The 21534-nt window shown below is 34.3% G+C and overlaps 1 pseudogene; it reads right to left on the reverse strand.

Annotated features, from left to right (window-relative positions):
• Positions 1–1556: 1556 nt before the first annotated feature.
• Positions 1557–21534, reverse strand: part of LOC145292806 (protein RCC2 homolog) — a 45947-nt pseudogene continuing 25969 nt past the window's right edge.

Here is a 21534-nt window from a genome sequence, read left to right on the forward strand (position 1 = left end):
GAACACCCCACGTTGGTTCTCCAACCACGACGTGATTTCAGAAATCAAGGCTGCATTATCTGGGAAACGCTTTCCTTTCAAAAACAACTTCATGGCTGGGAAGAGGTGAAAGTCAGAGGGTGCAAGGTCAGAAGAGTAGGGAGGATGAGGAAGGATTTCATAACTACACGCCTGTGATTCTGATCTGTCGACATGTGAGTTGTGGAGCGGGGCATTGTCCTGCAGGAGGAGGGTACCTTTGCTGATCTTGCCCCGCCTCTTGATTTTGATAGCTTCCCTTAATTTCCTCAAAAGTGAAGCATAATAGGCTCCTGTAATTGTGGTACTCTTTTCCAGGAAATCTGTCATTACTACTCCGTCCTGGTCCCAGAAGACTGTGAGCATGACCTTGCCAGCGGAGGGATGCAACCTTGCCTTCTTTGGAGGTGGTGAGTCCAAGTGCTTCCACTGCATTGACTGGGTTTTGATCTCTAGGTCATAGTGATGGATCCAGGTTTCATCCTGTGTAATCAGTCTTTTGAAAAACTTTGACTAATCTTCTTGGCACATCTCCAAATTCATCCTCGAGCACTCGACGCGTTCTCGGTTCTGGAATGGTGTTAGCAACCTGGGAATCCATCTAGCAGACACCATATGCAAATGGTCATGAATGATAGTTTCCACAGACCCTGTATTAATTTTGACATCTTGTGCTATTTAGCGAATAGTAATGCGGCGATCTTCCAAAATGGCAGCCTCAACTTGACAGACAGATGACTCATGAATGGCAGAAGAGGGGCGACTAGGTCTGGGAGCCGTTTCCACAGACTTCCGGCCATGTTTGAATTCACGATGCCAGCGTTTTACAAGGCCATATGAGTGGGCATTATCACAATAAATTTCTTTCATTTCATCAAATGTCTCCTGTGGTATGCGTCCTTTCAAATACAAAAACCGGATCACTGCTCAACATTCAACAGGCTCCATTTCACACCTGACTCAGTTCAAACACCTGTAAAACAGAAACCACAATTAGTTCAGAGCTGTAATTTTCCACATAGCCTGTAGAGATATAAGTCATTGCACATGCAAAGGTTTCAGCTAGATCAGACAACTGGAAGTGGGTCAGGGGCATTACTTATTGCACGCCCCTTTTAATCCAATTTTCCAAATTTTAAACCACTAAAGATTACTACGGTATTGTCACATTGACTATTGTACACTCATTAACCTTTATCCTCGAGTGGCCTGGTTTTTATAAGTGACGACTTTTTTGTAAAATAAAAAAAACGTATCATGCAAATCATAATGTCATCGCTTAAGAGATGAGCCTTTACTGTCAACAAGAACAGATATACGCACATTTTAAGTGGTTCTTTTGCAGACAAATTATTCGACATAATCATGTTGACACACCGGTTCCCGTTAGACAACAAAAGTTAAGCGACATTGATCCTGGTTAGTATTAAAATGGGTGATCATTCGAAAATACCAGATACCATATATGCTCTCCACTTGTCTCGGCACTGTTTCGTTTGTCCTGTTTCTTTCCCTGTCACTGGAATCAAGCAGCCGATTCAGGCAAGGTTCGGTTGTGATTCCGCAATCTTTGCTTTACAATTACGTGCGCAGCTGTTCTCACTGGGAGTATCCATTGTCTCGGAAGATTTGAAGTCGGTTACAATGGTAATATCATCAGTGTAAGCCCAGATATTGACCTCTTCATTAATGACCTCTTCATTAATTAGATCGCTCTGCAACCCTTCATTTATGTACGCTTATATTTTAATACAAGAAAGGCAATAATTTTGAAAAAATAAACATGAAAACGACAGAAAATTCCATTGGATATTATATCACCGAAGCATTGTTGCACTAGACGGCATAGTGCCAGGGTCTTTTATGGAAAAGCTCATAATTTCTCTTTATAAAGAGGACTTTTGCCAGGCTTTCAAAAATGTTATGGGGGCAATTTGATGTGCAATCAGATATGACAGCAGCTCTTAAAATTGTTTGTTTGAAGATTGCATGTGTACTTACACCCAAACTTGTTTTTCTTAATAAACTGATATTTTGGAAGTTTGTTCGTTTAATTGTTTTTTATAAATTTTATTTTAACAAAAAAAATCACGGGATGAATTGACTCGCATTTTTTAAGAGATGATAGCAATTGAATACTTATAAAATAATAGGATTTTTAGCTTCTTAATTCTGACAGTAACTATGTATATATAACAGATGTATATGTATATATATATATATATATATATATATATATATATATACATCTGTCATTCTTAATTCTGACAGTAACTATGTATATATAACAGATGTATATATATATATATATATATATATATATATATATATATATACATCTGTTATATATACATAGTAACTGTCAGAATTAATATATATATATATATATATATATATATATATATATATATATATATATATGATATATGACCCGTTTGTAGATTAATCTCTTTATGATAACGTATATATTGTAAATAAATAGTATCATTCAAACACTGCCGTGTTTGAATATATGGTTAAGTGGCAGTTTTATTCATTTAGAACTTCTTTAAAGCTCCACCGCTCACTCATTTTTCGACCAAATTTCAAACAAATATCATAGATTACCTTCTCAGCTATATTGTGAAAATATTTTTTTTTAATTTTCGTTTAGTAAAACAAAAGTTATGATGAATTTACTGGTGTTCAAAATCGTAAAAAAAAAACAAGTAAGGAGGTGAGCGACGTTTTTAATGACTGGTTTCCATAGCAACCACGCCGCTTCAGCAACTACTGTTGCTACCAATTCACCGCTCGCGCGAAAAGAAAAAAAAACAAGTGGTACAATGAGTTTCGAAGCTTCTACGAGGCGAAACCCTTCTAATGAATATAAGACCTTTAGAACATAGAAGGAACGGAGGGGAGGATATAAGGTGTAGCTAAAATATATAGAAAAGTATTTAAGAATAGCCGGGGCGGTGGACGAAGAAAAATGTCCGGTAGCTCTTTTAACAATAACAGGTCAGGTCGGTAAATCTATAAATAGACTAACGATTAGCAATGGAAATGTTACATGGTTAGAATTAAAACGGTCCTTAGAAGACTATTATGGGATTGTCGCAAATCCTAAAGACTATATAGTACAATGGTAGAGCAGAAGGAATACAAGATTATATACAGAGAAAAGTAAGACTAGCAGAAGAGGCATATAGTGCAATACAGGTAACGCATTTGTTCAAAAACAAATTCTATGATTTTTATAGAAAGCCTCAGAGATAAAGAGGTAAAAATGCCTATGAGGACGGGCGAACCTCCGTAACTTCAAGCAACATATTAGAAAGCCTTAGCAGAAGCTAGATAGAAGATTCGGCTTGACGTAAACCCTGATTATCAAGACAAACTTATGGAGGTTTGTCACACTAGACGGCAAATTCAAGTTGAAGCCGTGAGTTTTGTGTTGTTATCATAAAAGGGGACCGTTGTGTGATCGTCTAATGTTCTGTCTATTTGTGGTATATTCATATTTAATTGTCCATATTCTTTTGGGCGTGTGTGTGTGTGTGTGTGTGTGTGTGTGTGTGTGTGTGTGTGGTACATTTATTTTTGACATACCCAAGACGATGATTGGTTTTATTCACCTTCCAGATGTCGATCCCAGAAGAATGGAAGGTGAATGTCTTTGCTTGCTTGGTTCTTATTTGCACACACGTCAGCGCCCCCCTCTGTGAAGGGGAGGGGATGACCTGTTAAGCCGTCTGTTCTTCTTTACGTCCAAACCCAAACTCACTGACTCCAGCTAATCTGATCATGTAACTCACACGCAGATCCGATCAGCTGGCCGTCACTTCCGGCAAAACATGTCTACAATATGATTTAACATATTTCTTTCTTATTTTCGATCTTTTTCCTAACATGGGTTCAGCCAGTTTCCCAAAATACGACGATAGACGGAAAAGAGGCAATCGAGTAGAAAATAGGGGCCTAGTATATAAGACTAGGCAGAAGAAAAGAGATAGGCAGATTATAAGGTATTTCCATTGTACATATGGAGAAAATGTAAACGACAAATCCAGCGACGAACGGAACAAGACGTTATTGACGTACGTAATCGGTAACATGGGCGCAACAAATTCCATTACGATTAGGTTAGAAGGAAGAAATTATCGAGCTGTAGTGGATACATGAGCAAAGCATTTTGTCATAAATAGTAGTGTTTTCAATGCATTTAGACAGGAACCTGAACTAAGAAAAAGTAGTGAATTTAAGGACAGCGAATGGGTTTCCATTAAATGTGGAAGGTCTCTCCCGATTAAGTATAGGAATAGGAAGCCAGTCCACACAGCATGAATTCTTTATCGTGAAGAATCTCACCAGAAGTGTAATACTAGATTGTGATTGGCTTAGGCAAAATGGAGTAAGAATGTACTTTGATTTAGGAGATTTTATTTGATTTGAAGAAATGAATATATAGCGTTAGAGGAAGATGCTCATATTTCAACAATAGTTCGACTGGCCAAGAAAATAACGTTAAAACCCCAGCGTCTACATATATTCAATGCTCATGCGGAACGGTCAAAAATTGGAATATGAGATAGAGCAAATAAGTAGCGGATTTGTTAGTAATCTTAGTTGTATTTCAGTGGCTAATATGGTGGGAAAAATTAACAGGTTTGGTAAGTTTCGCTGCTCATAACGAATAATACCAATCATGCGATAAATCATATTCTAATTATGATTTACTATGTAAATCACAAAAAAAAAATGCAAACAAAAAAAAATGGTTTCCTGAAAAAAAAAGAAATAAATAAAATAACCACTTGATCAAATTACGTAACTTTTTGGAATATGATGTTTTAGTTCCGTGTCGAGTATGTACATTGTACATCGTAAAGATTTTTCTTAATTTTTCTTCTTCTTCTTCTTCTTCTTCTTGTTGTTTATTGCGTTGAACCTTGGATTTTCACAACAAATATTATAATTGCAACAGAGGAATTGTAAAAATGTAATGTTGTTAATATTTATGCTTAGTAAGATGACAAGTGTTGAAAGTGTCTACACAAAAGCTTGCGAAAGAAAATTTAATATAAATTGTATTTTTTAATCAATTATTCGTATAAGTTGCTAACAGAAAGACGAAAAAGTATAAGAAATTTTTAGTCCTGTTACATAAAAAAATATGATTTTAAGCCTTAAACGCTCGATCGCTTTCCATCTCTCTCTTTTTCTCTCTCTCTCTCTCTTTCTTTCTCTCTCTCTTTCTTTCTCTCTCTCTCTCGAACAGGCAATTTATAGCTTTGCTACTACTACTACTACTACTACTACTACTAATAGTACTGTCATTATTCCTACTACAATCAAGTTGTATTAACACTGTACAACGACGATGAGGCTGATGCTGCTACTGCTTCCAAGACTGATTCCGTTTTCCAGCCGACAGAGGGAGAGGGTAACGAAACAAAGAGAGAAAACAGCCTTATTCTCTCTCTCTCTCTCTCTCTCTCTCTCTCTCTCTCTCTCCTTTCTCTGCATTATTATGTTTTATTTTTTACAAGTATAGAAAGTGTCTACACAAAAGCTTGTGAAATAAATTTCTATATAAATTGTATTTTTATCAAATGAAAAGAGAACAAAAAAGTGACTGTTAAACCGTCCTCTTGTCGATACAACATCCTTTTATCTGTTAGCATACTAAATTCACCACCACAAGCAACTTTCCTGATTGGCGAACCTTTATAATTGATTTTGACAGGAGTTAACACGCAAGTACTCTAGTGCCCAGTGCCAAGTTGCCTTATTTTATTGTCACCACACGTGAATACTTTGTCCTTTTCAGTTATGAAAAGAGTATGATTTTTCTCACAAGCAGCATCGATGCTTCGTCTGAGAGGCCTTCCACGGGAATTGGGAGGTCTTTGCGGACAGTACCCCCATGACCCATCTGATCTTTTTCATTGCGTCCACAAGTAATAACTTTTCCTTCAGCAGTAATTATCACACTGTCACATGCTACATAATCAGATACGTACTCATCTCGCACAAGTTGGATATACGATGAGGACCCCATAGGTTACAGTCACCAATGTTTTTTACTCCTTTAGGGAGATGGCTCCGTCCCGTCATACACCAATTAGCCCCACCAGAGATCAACACTTCTCCATTTACAAGCGAACCTTCTAACGTTATGTCAAGCTGTTCTTCATCCGATTCCACGGATTCGGTGAGTCCAAAATCGATATGTTCTCCATTCTTCTGCCTTCGTCTCTTCAACTGCTTAATTGTGGCTTCATTGTCACCAAATCATCAGCATCACAATAAAAAAAATGTCCTTTTGCTTCGTTTAATCTCTTGGTGACAACTTTAAGAGAAATCCAGGTGCTTCCCTCAGCTTCTTAAAAACAAAAGTTGGTTAATTAATATTAATTAACATGTGAGGAGAAAAAACAAGAAAAAACGTAGGTCGTTAATCTGTCTGCCCTTGTTAAAGTCACTTAAAAATAAAGTAAAATAAAAACGCCGAAATACTATAATAAAATGAAAAGGGAACAAAACAAATAACATTGTTACAATGTCCTCCTGTCGATACGACTACGAAAGTCTTTTTTTTCTTCTTTCTCTTCTCAAACTGCAACAACTACTCTTGTGTTCAATATCATCTTGCACCGTTCGTTCTCGGTCTCGGCTGTCCAACAAAAAAACAAAACTCAACCCTCATGCTTTAGAATCCGTCTTTTTTAACAGTTAACTATTGTGTACATAAGAAAATTAGTGGAATACGTTCACCAATTAGCAACCTACAGAATTATGCTTATCTTTTCTACATTTTCTGCTGTCATTTTACAGGCTAAGCAAACTCGAGGTCGTTAGAGATAGTGATGATTTCTATTACTTTTTTTTAAATAAATTATTCTTATAAATTACTACCAGAAAGACGGAAATCTATAAACATAGTGTTGGTTGGTTGGTTTTGTTTACGGCATATCAACCCTGTTCAGGTTATTTAATGCCGAATCCAAAGATTTTTAAGAAAATTTTTTTGATAGGATATATTTGTTGTTTTCAAGTCAATTTCTATTTAACGCATGGTTGGAACCCTAACAGGTACTACCACTCCGGGTCAGAGTGGACCTGGGAGCAATGGCAAATAAAGGGTGGCTTCACACTCCCCAAATCCCGCAAGCTGGGGCCTCACGACTGGATATAGTTTAAGGTCATATCCAGGACCAAACATAGTATATATATATATATATATATATATATATATATATATATATATATATATATATAATATGATATTTTCGTTACGCACATCAACAACATTCTTCTGTATTTTTTTAATAAAAGTGTTTTTGTAAAATTATGACATAATAACATATAAAAGTCAAAATAAAAAAAGGTAAAAGGAAATGGTGAAAATCGAAACCGCGGCACTGATATTAGTAGCCGGTCATGCTATACACTGAACCAAAGCGACAACCGGTTTAGAAATGTTGTCCAATATTAGACCATGATGTTTACATGGATTTAGAAAAGAGATTTTACACTTTAATACAATAATATTTCTGGCGTTGTTTATTTAAAGAAGTAAACGAATACATCGGTAAATGTTATCCCTGCCAAAGGAGAAATTTGAAAGCAACAATCCCAATGTTCATGTTGTAGTTGGCTGTATCGTTTGTGCTTCATAGACGCGCAGTTTTCAAAATGAAAACATTTTCTTATGGAAGTTTCATTTAGCTCTGGTAATGCAGAGGAATTTTTTTTTACAGCGCTTGTAGCTAGATCAGTTTTTCTGTTAATATTTTATGGCGGGTCATAGATTAGAGGTAGGTCGAGCACCTACTATGAAAATATATTGGAGAAGAAAAAGATTAACAACATTTGTTCTGTGAGAAACAGGCGAGAAATTAAACATGGCGTCAGCTAAGCTGCGAGCATTATAATGAAAGATTGAGTATAACTTAAAAGAAGCGAGTTCTTATTAAAGTTGACTTTATCTTTTTGCCGCATTGCATACCTATTTATGAGCAATACTCAAAGTAAACTATCATAGTCTTAATTAAATATTTCAAAAGTACGACTGAGAGAAAAAAAAACAAGAGTTTGGACTTGAAAACGATCATGTTGTAATGTTTCTTAAATTTGATGATTCGTTTGTTTGTTTGTGTTTTGTCCCCCGACAAAAGGAGGATGTATCTGTAAATTCACCCATGTCCGTTTTCACCCCATCGAAATTGCCGAATCTGCTGTCAGCCACAGAATTACAGCTTAGTTCGCGATACCGATGAATCGATGCACGGTTCATATGAGGGAAGCCGCAGAAACTGTTTAAAAGTTCTAGCGCATATCCCTAACCATAATTTCAGTCAACGCCATGTTCATTATGGCATTATCCCGAACATCTAAGTCTAGATTGAGGAAAAAATTCAAATCGATATTTTTTATGGAAATTGCTCCAGACAAGGCGTAAAACCGCTTGATGTAAGGAAATAACAAGGGCAAAAGACGATTGTCGAAAAGATAGCTGATGTATATTTACATTAGTCTTTAAAAGACCAATGTGATATGTAGGTGAAAAACAGTCATCGGGAAGAGAGTCCCACAACCGTGCCGTTCTTGGAAGGAAGCTGCTGGAATAGGAATCATGTATTACAATGAGGTATCAAAACAGCGAAGTGATGAAAACCACTACATCAACGAGTCAAACGAGCCGAAACAAAGAAAGCCGGGAGTAGTTCAGATAATTCTGAAGAATACATGCCATAGTAGTATTTACAGAAAAGACTGAGACTAGTAGTCTCACATCTTAGAGAAAGGTTACAGGGTAAAAAGAAAGATTTATTACCAATTTCATTTTCTTTTGCGGGGCGCAATCATGTTCTGCTGGGCCGAGAACAAAAGCAATGATATTCTACATGAAGATAGCCAAACCAAATACTATGAGTTGATATTTGAAGAAAGTTAAGCATAATAGGCTTGCCTTTTTTTCTGTTGTTCTTGGCCTTCGGGCCGGGATCAAAGTGTAGCATCTGTTCTTCAGATGCTGCACTTAAGATAATTTGTACCAGTCAATGGAGGGGAAACCCCTCTATACTGGGACAATTATTATTTTTGGTAACTAGAGTGGCTCCTTTTTGCCTACTTTTAGGAGAGCTGGTTGTTACCCCACATTAAAAACGGCCTTGTGGCTAATTTGCTTTGGTGGGGAAGCAAATAAATACATTAAGCATAAAGGCGTCCTCCAAAATGAAAATATTCGGCATAAATTAACAGAAAGAGGTTGATATGATGTGGACCAACACCTAAATTAACTAAATTTCTCTGTCTCTCGTTCTCTCTCTCATTCTCTTCCCCCCCTCTCTCTCTCTCTCTATCTCTCTCTCTCTCTCTCTCTCTCTCTCTCTCTCGTTCCCTCTTTATTTCTGGTTTGCGTACAAACATAAAGACGGTAAGTATTAATATAACATGATAGCGGTCGCTTGCATTAATGTACAGTTACTTAAATAAGAATCTATAATCATAGTTCCTCGATTAAAACTTTGGCGTTTTATTTGACTTCTACTAAAGGGCATTATAGTGTTAGGTCTCTCTTACTTGATTCAATAGCGGACGATTATATTGAATGAAATAGTTGCCTTCATAAAGTATTTTTCTTGTATGGACAAAGACAAAAAATCCTCTTTCAGGTAATTGACATTGGTAGACTTATTTTCTATGCTACATTATTTGGTCATCAATTGGTCCGGTAATGGCATTCAAACAGAACAGGAAAAGACGAAATGGATTTTCCGTTTCGAATAATATCAAGTGGTAAAAGAAATGACAGTGGAATCACATATGGAATATTCATGTCGTCATTCCTATGTGTATATATCTGTCTGGACGGCATAGAAACAATCTAAACCATTACATACTGAGAAACGCAAGAGCAACACAAAGATCTCTATCCCGCCATTAATTCTGGCAGACAAATCCAACGTCGGTCTATTTGATCAGTTTCTGCATAAGCATTCTCTATTTGATACTCATGACCCTAAAATCTTGTTTCCTCTTTTTAGTATGATAATAACACAGCAATAAATAACTGTAATGATTCCTTCTTCTTTCTATGCAGTTGAAAGTGTTAAATATTTAGCAAGCAAAACTCACTGGTATCATTCAAACACGATAGTGTTTGAATATATAGTTACGTGGCAGTTTTAGTCATTTAGAACAACTTAAAAGCTTCACCGCTCACTCATTTTTCGACCAAATTTCAAATTATTATTACATTGTATAGGTCTCCTTATCAGCTATATTCTGAAAAAAAAATTCAATTTTCGTTTAGTAAAACAAAAGTTATGATGTTCAAAATTGTAAAAAAAAAAAAAAAAAAAAAAAAAAAACTAAGGAGGTGAGCGATGTTTTCATGATTGATTCCCATAGAAACCACGTCGCTCAGCAACTACTGTTGCTACTAATTCACTGCTGTCACAAAAAGAGAAATAGCAAGTGAAACAGACAGAATGAAAGGATGAAAATGAGATAAATAGAGGTTTTTATTGAAGCAGACAAGTGCCGTACATTGTTATTACATTTGTGTATGTTATGTTTATGGGACAAATAAAAAGAAAATTGAAATTAAACAAAGAACAATTGAATTTATTGGGAACCTGAAAAAATCATAGATTACAATAGAAAAATGCGAGCATGAAAAGTAATATGATTCAGTTTAAATACGGAAAAGTAAAGGGCTAGTTGTTAAAACTGGAAAGGAAAAGGACAAGATATTCTAGTAAAATATATAACAAATATTGCAGCATTAATTTTTTTTTTAATTCAATTTAACATTATATAATCAATTCTTTAAATCTTCAGGAGAGTGTTACAATAATTACATCTGATTTTTACGAAATATTTATCCACTACGCAACTGTTCGTTGCTGATAATTCTAGTATGAATTTTAGGAGTCCTAAACCTTTTTATTACATAGGTATCGCCATTTATCAAGGCCCGAAGGCCACTCGAGGATAAGGGTTAATAAGTGTACAGTAATCAATGGGGCAATATCGTAGTAATCATTAATAGGGAATGTTTGGTAAATTGGATTACTTAAAGGGACGGCTTCTAAAGAATTTGTTTACGTTGGACTCGAAGACGACGAAATTATAGTAAGCTGGAAAGCAGGCGAACGAAAGAGAGTTCCAAATACGTACAGTTCTAAGAAAGAAACTTTGTTCATGGAACAAATTATTCAGGTTTAGGCACAGATAAATATTGGGAGAAATTATTGATAGTTATTTCAACTAAACGAGTGTTTTTCATGAGAGTTTGGCGAGGGAAGATTAGAGATTGGTGCTCAGACGAGCACTTGCCATGAAAATAACGATAAAACAGAGACAGGCTCGCTACATTCTTACTACTTATTAATATGCATCACCATTTATTACTACATATCATTATTGCCCGTGACCCGTTGGGCCAGTATGTAATATTAGCTATGGAATTCATGTATGAGCGTGACACTTGCGACGTAAAGAAAATAGGGTTTTTTGGACATGACAGAAACATTTCTATGAAAGTATATTAAAATGAAAAATCACGGACGGATCACTCAAACATGAAAAAAAAATCCTCCCTGTTCGTGTAAAGTTACCTATTTTTCCGAATAATCGCTCAAAAATCGAAAATTAAACATTATTTTCCTACGAATCGTACGCCGACGAAAGTCATTTAGCAGCAAAAACGCACATGAACCTACCGATGAGAAATATAAGAATGAAAAACCCATATTGGAATCCTTCAACCAAGTTATAGAAACTTAAAATCTAAAAAAAAAATAATCAATAAAACCTGAAGCAAAAAAATTAAACCTAAATAAATAAAATAAAATAAAACTAATGTTGAAACAAATTAGTAAATGTGTCAACAAATTCACCATTCTCACACAACTATTTTGTATTTAGAAATGTAAACAAAAAATAAAAAAGAATGAAGGAGGGAAGGAAGGAAATGGGACGGATAGAGAGTAGTAGTAGTAGTAGTAGTAGTAGTAGTAGTAGTAGTCTTGGCTTTACTACAATTGTTCTTATGTTTGTCAACGGGTTAAAGTTGTTTAGTTGTAAGAAAATAGCGACTGTATAGTTGTAATAAAGAATAGTTGCAAAACACCCCCACTCTTCCCATGGAAAATAATAATTTCGAAATAATAACTTTAATATTTAAGTGCGCAGGTCAAAATCTGCAAAAGAAGCGATTTGTGTTTATTTGTTTACGTTGTTATGGGTTAATGTTTATGCGCGCATGCGCAACCGGATGTCGTAAACCGGAAAGTGGGTTACATCACTCGTTAGAAGGTCATTTGAGTTTTATAATTATATAGATATAGATATATTATGTTTATTACTAGTCGAGATAATCTGAATCATACAAAACGAAGTAACGTCACATGGCCAAGTTTTTAGTTCCTTAGAAGCACATACAAATTCCAGTGAAGTCTTTAGTTTAAGGTTTCAAGGCGAATAATACGGTAACTGTTTACAAATCCAACAAGGTAAACATTTGTGGAACATAAAATCTTAGTACAATCCTCGTAAATCCAGAATGTATTGTAAATCCTTCGAATGCTGCTATAATCATGTGGTTGATATGAAAATTGAAAGATCCAGGAAGAAAATTTCGAAAAACGACAAGGTAATTAGTGGAATTACAAAAATGTGTGAGTTTCACTCCGATCAAGATAAAGATGTATATTGGGATATCAAATTTGATTATCGGATAAGTGGCATACATCAGACCACTTCAAAAACAGGGGATCAGTAAAATAATTCCAAAAGTCGGCAAGGTCATGTTCTTGTTAAATAAAATCTAAGATGAAAAATCTGTTATCAAAACAAAGGGTGAGCGCATCCAAAATATTTTTTTTAAATTCAGATTACAGATTCGATATTTGAGTATAAAACTTCATTTCAAAACCAATAAAAAAAAGACGGTGCAATTAGAGATAGGAAAATCATATATGAAGATATATATATATATATATATATATATATATATATATATATATATATATATATATATATATATATATATAACACCAGAAACTGGAAACCAGCGATAAAAATCCAGTTTACAAAATTGAAAGTTTACTAAATAATAAAAACAAAAAACAAATAGAGAAACATTTTAATTAAATTCTTTTTTAATTAAAAAGAAAAATTTAATTAATTTTTTCTTAATTAAAAAAAACATTTAATCAATGTTTTTTTTAATTAAAAAAAAGAGAAAGAATAAAGGTGAAGAATAGGGAAAAAGAATGTTGAAATAGAAATATGGGAGGGTGAATAGTCAAAAAGAAAAGAAAAGCGGAAGATTCGGGGTATCAGGGTTATTAATCAAAACTAGATGTGTTAGGGTTAGGGTTAGGGTTAGGGTTAGGGTTACGAATTACGAATGAATAAAAAAAAATTAAAAACGGAAACACAAAAAAAAAAAACAAGACAACAGGCGTGTCAAAATAGACCAAACAGATAAAAACTGTGTCAGAGATTCAAAATTACTGGGAAGAACTGGATGACATATCGACTATATTGGAATACAGACAATAATCTCGCTAATATAGACATAGGCACTAGTATATATCCAAATACTTGTACATACATATATACATACACATACATACACACAGGTGTCCGCCGAAAAAAGGCACGTACATACACATACAAATATAATCCTATAGAAATAATCATAAAGAAGCTAAAATCAACAAGAAATATTATACAATTATACAAAAATACAAGTACACACATTTAGCTTCAAAATAATATGTCCGAAAGAGATTTTTGTTAAATTTGTCCTTAACTATATTTTTATTCTGATGATATAATGAAGTTATATATAACTTTTATTTCTCATCTTGCATTTAATATAATTGTTTTTGCTCCCTTCATAGTCTTGAACTTTTCTTATTCTGATAAGTTTTGCTTTGTTAAAAATTTACACTTTGATGACATAATTATATATATATATATATATATATATGTATATATATACATACATATTTATATATATATATATATATATATATATATATATATATATATATATATATATATATATATATATATATATATAAGAGAAATTAAAACTGTAAGTTGAACTTTACAATCAAAATTTATTGTTCGGCTGAATAATTATGCAAGCTGAAATATTATACGCAGTTTGTTTTTATATATATTTTTTTTATATATATCCAACATTTTTTCACTCTTTATTTGGCAATTTATAACTTAGTAAAGTCTGGCATTGCTACAAATATAATTTGCTGATTTCTTTATGCCATCTGATGAGAAGAATAACAAGAATATCATTCTTTGAAACGGAATAAGGACTTAAATTGTGTTTTGGAGTATTCAGTCGGACAATAAATTTTGATTGTAAAGTTCAACTTACAGTTTTAATTTATTTTATAAGCTCTACTCTCTATTGCGCATTGAGCTTTTTTTTAATTCGTTTAAGATTAAATTTTCTGTATATAAATAATGTTATTTATATTAGTTTGAAATTTATCAATGCGTATATCAGGTAAACACTGCATCCCTTTATTTTCATTAATATATATATATATATATATATATATATATATATATATATACCCGTTCACATACACCTTTCACGATAAAGCTAGAACCCAGAATTAGATAGAATCGAGCAATTGCATCGACAACTGACAACTCTAGACCCAAAGTGGGTTTCGATGTACTGCATCTCATCAGTGACGTGCTCCGACATAGACGCGAACCCAGTCGTCGCACTTATGAAGTGTACAATACTAACCATATGGGCCACGGCGCAATCAATTGGCTATGCCTTGATTTTTTTTAATTCTTATATTTTTTTATCCAGTTCTACATTCAACGATGTGACAAACAACGCGTCCTATACAACTACGATAGACGACCTGGGTTCGCGCCTATGTCGGAGCACGTCACTGATGAGATGCAGTACATCGAACCCCACTTTGAGTCTGGTGTTGTCCGTTGTCGATGCAATTGCTCGATTCTATCTAATTCTGGGTTCTAGCTTTATCGTGAAAGGTGTATGTGAACGGGTATTTATATATCTATCTATAATCTTCTCTTAATGTCTAACATATATATATATATATATATTTATATATATATATATATATATATATATATATATAATTATTTACTATAATAATTATTAAATACCTACAGACACTAGTGTTTCATCCTATCGGGAATCAACAGTACAGAATGTCACGATTAACACAAGTCGATAGATAGAACCCGGCATCAAAGCCATCTCTGACTCCATTAGCAAGGACCAAATCCATTCGGCCACTGTTAACCGCGAGAAATATTGTTGCAATTAAAACATTTCTTTTTAAATGTTTTAACTTCTGTCAGATTGATCTAATCATTATATGATGATCTGCGCATGAGAGCTAAATTGACCGACTTTATTTCAACTGAAAGTGCTCAACGATAAGAAACGATTTTCTTAAAAGGGGCTGATATAATTATTTACTGTAATAAATTTTAAATACCTACAGACACTGGTGTTTGATTCTATCGGGAACCATCAGTGCAGGGTGTCACCACTAGATAGATTCAAACCCGGCAACGAAGCCATCTCTGACTACATTATATATATATATATATATATATATATATATATATAGAGAGAGAGAGAGAGAGAGAGAGAGAGAGAGAGAGAGAAACAGAGACAGACAGACAGACAGAGGCAGAGACAGAGACAGAGACAAAGAAAGAGACAGAAACAGAGAAATAATGGTTTGATCCAGAACATGCAAAGAGCAATTAATTATAGAGCTAACCCTTATAATGTAGGGTGGTGCATATGAATTCAAATACTGTTAATATATAATCAGCTCAATAAAGTGGAGTAAGATCCTCTAGAGCCAAAGTAGATTTACGTGGTAAATGAAATGTATATATATATATATATATATATATATATATATATATATATATATATGATTGATATAGAAGTAACTTGAAAAAGTTTTGATTTAAAGACGAAATATCGATGAACGCATGAACAAACTTTTTCTTTTGGAATTATATGTGTGTGTGTGTGTGTGTGTGTGTGTGTGTGTGTGTGTGTGTGTGTGTGTGTGTGTGTGTGTGTGTGTGTGACACATTTACACGATATGTAATTTGCGTTTGCGGAACAAAGGACATTTTTCATGTAATCAACATCGTTGCCTGTACTTTGCATTTTTTTTTCATGTGGTTTTGCTCATCATCTGAGTTGGTAATGGCGTCCAAATAGGACAACAAAACCGCAACGTAATCGACTTTTCACTGCGAATAACGTGAGATCATCGATCAAATGTTGCCAAGTATTTTCGTATTTAGCTATTTGCTTTTCTTTTTGCTTTTATTTGTTTCAGTTTTCTGTTCTCTGTTTCCTTTGCTTTTTTCCTTTGCTTTTTTTCCTTTCTTTTTTTATCTCGTCATCCTTTCCTATTTGTATTCTTTATTTCTATATTATTTAGACTATTCGAATAACTCTTTTCATCTGTAATGTTATTATCACAAAGTTTCGGCCAATGTAACTTCCGTCGAACTTGAAAATCCTTTTGCCAAACTTTGCATGGAAACTTCGAATGGAATCTCTTATTCACTCCATGGAGTAGCATGGTCTTGTTTCACCAGTCGTAAAGTCTAAGTAATTCCTCATTACATTCTTAAGAATGAGTGGTCTAAGCAATGATGACAAATACAGGTTCTGCCACACAGAAGTAGAGAGTGTGAGTCACGTGACATCCAGCTGCAAGGTTTTGCTGGGGGCGGTTACTATACAATCCGACACAATGGACTGTGTAAATATTTTCACTGGACAATTTGTAAAAAGCTGGATATTAAATGCGGCAGCAAGTTCTGTGAACAAATACCGGAAAGAACAGTTGGAAATAAGTCAGACAGCATCCAATATTACTATGTAATCCCTACAGCTACGTATCAAGAAAAAGAAGCTATTAAACCTGACATAGTGATATGGGACAAGAAGGAGAAAGCAGCAACCTCAGTAGAAGTTAGTGTTCCTAATGATGAGGAGGTGAAAAAGGCTGAGAGGAAAAAGATAACGAAATACCAAAGTCTTATGTGCGACTGAAATCTTATGAAGGTCTTCATCATTCCAGTAATTTTAAGAGCACAATTTCAAAAACTACCTGGCAAACATACCCGGTGAACCAAGTGCAAGAGATATTCAAATAATTTCGCTTAAAGGGGTGGTTAGAATCTTAAAACAGACCTCTATATGATATAGCGAGTGAATGTTTTGTATCCGGTAGGATGCCCCATTCCTAGCTTAAACAAAATGATATGAAAAGTATCACCTATAAAAGAGATTGAATCTTCAAAATACCATAGAACTGTCACTTAGCACTTGCCTTCATTGCGCCGCGGGTCAACGAGATGTATCTAAACCATATCGAAGGTTAAATCGGCCGAAACGTTGTGAGAATAACATCCAAGATGTGTATAATAGCCCGAATGATCGAAAACAGTGCTTTTCAACCAGGGTTCCGTAGAACCTTAGGGTTCCACCAGTACAATCCTGGAGTTCCGCAATTTCTAAATGAATATAAATAACAAATAAACAGAATGTTAAATTAAATTTTGAAAATCTATTTTATTGTTATATGCAGATTTCAAATAAAAATTATTGTTTAAATATACTAAATTTTTCATAACTAAACTCGCTATATTTGAAAAATGAATGTACCTTGCCACAATTAGACTTATATTTATGTATTCTTCTTATACGGTCAACGCCAAAAGAATCGCACTAAAAATCCTAAGAGTATTTACATTAGTCAAAGTGCTCAGAAATCAAGGAGCAAACTTCTTGGCCTTTATGTCAAGATCAATGTGTAGCATCTGTTCTTCATATGCTACACTTCAATTTTTTGTTCTCTGTTAGTAGAGGAGAAATCCTTCACGACTGAGAAAATTTTTATTTTTTTGTTCCTTTTCTCCACATTTAAAAAACGACCCTGGTGTCTAACTCTGTCCCGTGGGGAGGCATTGTAAATAGGAACACTTGAACTCTATATGAGGGACATAGATATGTTCCATTAAACTTCTTTATATCTTAAACACTGGGTTAGTAAAGAAATTGAGAATATAGTTTTCCTTTCCCCCCCCCAAAAAAAAAAAACATTTTCATATATTGTAGTATATATTTCGTTCTGGTCTCTTGGTCTTACTCGATTCCAGGACAAGAATTTATCTAGTCTGGTTGAGTATCCAACTGCGTGCTATTATTTGAGGTAACATCACTTGGAGAAAGTGTACTATTCCTCGTAAAAGCTAATGTGAGTTAGACATCGTGAGGGGATCTTATTTGGGTAGTGAATACTATGTGATTGTAAATATTTGCTCAGGGTTTACTTCTTGGGAAATATATCCTCATGCATAAGATAACTAAAATATAGCATAGGGGTTCCATGAGCCAGCAGAATGTTTCCATGGGGTTACGCTTCGGCAAAATAGTTGAAAAGCACTGATCTAAAATATCAATCTTCATTTAAAAGATAATTTATTTCTTTTGTTTCTACATTGCTTTATTTATTTTCTCCTTTCATTTTTGTTTTCTATTTTAGCGTTTGTATTTTTGATTTTATGTTTCTTTCGTTCTTTCGTAGTTTAATTTCCACAGCAGAACGATTTGAGTGCCTTATACAAATTATATGTTGCCATCCTTGTTGGTAGATGTTAAATATACTTAAATAACTAAACAGCAGCCCAAATCATGGATACAAGTTCATATTTATTTGCCCACTCTCGTTTGTATTTTAATGTGGATGATGTCCAGTTCCCAACATTGGGGTACTCTGTATGGGACAATTGAGAATAGATACTATGATAAAGTGCTGATAGCCTACAAAAGATTTATAGTGATTAAAGATACTAGTATATACATTTGGGAAATATACCAAGGAAATTCCAATTAATCATTCACATAAATTTTGAAAATCAAATCTGAGGAGAAAGGATTGTTTAGATTATAGGTTAGGTTTTACAGCATATCAACTTTTTTTTGTGTTTTTGTTATTTAATGCCGAGGTCCGTCATATTTTCTTTGTTTTTGTTAGATATTTTAACTTATATATTTCAGAAGATTTAAAAAAAATGACTTAGGTGCCATCAGCTAGAAACAAAACCAAAACATTTAGCGCACTAGTAGTGTCCCCTACAGTTTTACCTAACCCAACAGATAGATAAGAAATTAAACAACTTCAAGCTATGAATTAATTTGCGCGTGCACAAAAGAATCTGTCAATAGTAATATGTCAGCAAGTTGAAATGAACATCTTGCATTTCTCATTGCGACATATTTCTGTACGCGTTAGTCATCCAAACAATGTTTTTACTCGTTATAAATAATCCTTGGTGTATGATTACTATTTCAGTGTTATGTGACCTGTAGTTTAAGAGTTTGTCGGTTAAGTATTTTCACACAGACTTACATACATCTAATGTTTTATTTATATAAATTACTTGCTCATTTTCACTGTTCAAGTTGCAGTAGATGGAGTGGCCATTTGCGGCTTTGAATTGTACCACTCCCCTCTTATTCATGACTACTTCCAGTTTCCTAAAGACAAATATCACCTAAGTGATCGCCATTTTAGAAGGAATAAGTTCATATAGTTTGTGAAGGCATTTTGAGGGAACCAAGATATTTTTCTCCGGTGCGATTACAATGATTAAGTTGCTTGGTTTGGTATGTGGCGTCACATAGCTCAAAGCGAGCGGATAGTGGGAAGTAATTCAGTTTGGTGGGAAAGCTATTCTCTATCTATATAAGAGCCAGGTACATCCAAGGATGGAATATTGTTGCCACATCTGGGCAGGAGCTGCTAGAAAGGACTTGTCCTGCTTTGATAGAGTTCAAAATAGACTTCGTAGCCTCGTAGGAGATGTCCTTTTCTCTTCCTTGCAACCTCTATCTCACAGAAGAGATGTTGCGAGTCTGTCTCTGGTGTATCGTTATTTTCATGGAAAGTGTTCGACTGAGCTTCAATCTATGGTCCCTCCTCGCCAAACTTTCACAAGAAACACTCGTCTAGCTGTAAACACTGTCAATAATTCCCCCCCACACTCTTTATCTGTGCCTAAACCTAAACGTAGATTCCATGAACAAAGCTTCTTTCTTAGAACTGCACGCCTGTGGAATTGTCTTCCGTTGTCCTGCTTTCCGGCTGACTACAATATGGTTGTCTTCACGTGTCTAACGTAAATAAGTTCTTGATGAGCCGTTCCATATAAGTTATCAAATTTAACAAATTTTCATTACTAATGATTACTATATTGTCCAATTTCTACTGTACACTCTTTAACCCTTATCCTTGAGTGGCCTCTTGGCCTTGATAATGTGGTGATGCCTATGTAAAAATTAAGAGACTTATGCCTCCAGATATTTGTCACTCGAAACATCATCCTCTGCAATCAAATCTGATGACGCCAACATCTTAATAAAAGATCTTTCTTCAAAACTTCTTCTTTTTTCTTTCTTTAGTGTAAGACTTTAATTTTAGAGCGAAAGAACTCAGTCAATGGATGATCAAACGATTAAAAGTTATGTTATGAACTGCCATGTATTTTATTTGCCTGTGCCTTACCAAACATTAAATATCCCCTCGGAATAAACACATGAACACTATATGTCAATGGCGTTCATTTTAATTATACATATATATATTTGTGTAAACAAATCGAGCGGAGACAAAATGTCAAAACATCGTTAAACTCACTACTCGTTCAAGCAGCCGCCAATAGCGTAATGGTTAGGAGCCTTGACTGCCGTACAAACGGTCGGGTTTCAATCCTGGCTTGAGGTAGTTGCCTGTCTAGCCGCACTGATGAGCTGTGAAACAGCGAAACAGTACTGTATGTGGATGACTATATATATATATATATATATATATATATATATATATATATAGTAATTTATAAAATATATATGGCGATTAAGCTACACTGAATATTCTGCGTTTCCTCCAACTATAGGATTCGTCAGGCTTATGCGCGAATTCTGTGGTTGCTTCTTGTTTTTATATATGTTGAGGATGTCTTCTTCCTAAGATTAAGGGTGGTGGTGTTTGATTAACACTGCTGATGAGCCATGATGTAATATACTGTTTGGTTTTTAAATCCCCAAAACAGTGTTTCATGGTAAACAACTGATGATCCCTTGAAAAATAAATTATTGGTATTATAGTAAATTCGAGAGCGAGTTGATGCAGTGATTGCAGGTGATTAAATGACTTATTGACTAGATGGTTTTCTAACGAATGATAAAAAATATTTTTTGTATAATTTTAAAGGTTAAAAACTTCCAAAACTATATATATGACTACTTCATTTAATCACATAAATAGATATACGACAGTATAATTTTATGCGTAAACTTTAAGTATTTACTTCAACAGTGCTCAATACATAGGTAGAGCAAGGTAGTAAGTAATAAAAATATATATGGAAATTAAGCTATACAGA

Source organism: Euprymna scolopes, chromosome 14 (genome assembly GCF_053919585.1).
Source record: "Euprymna scolopes isolate OS-2025 chromosome 14, ASM5391958v1, whole genome shotgun sequence".
NCBI classification, from domain to species: domain Eukaryota; kingdom Metazoa; phylum Mollusca; class Cephalopoda; order Sepiida; family Sepiolidae; genus Euprymna; species Euprymna scolopes.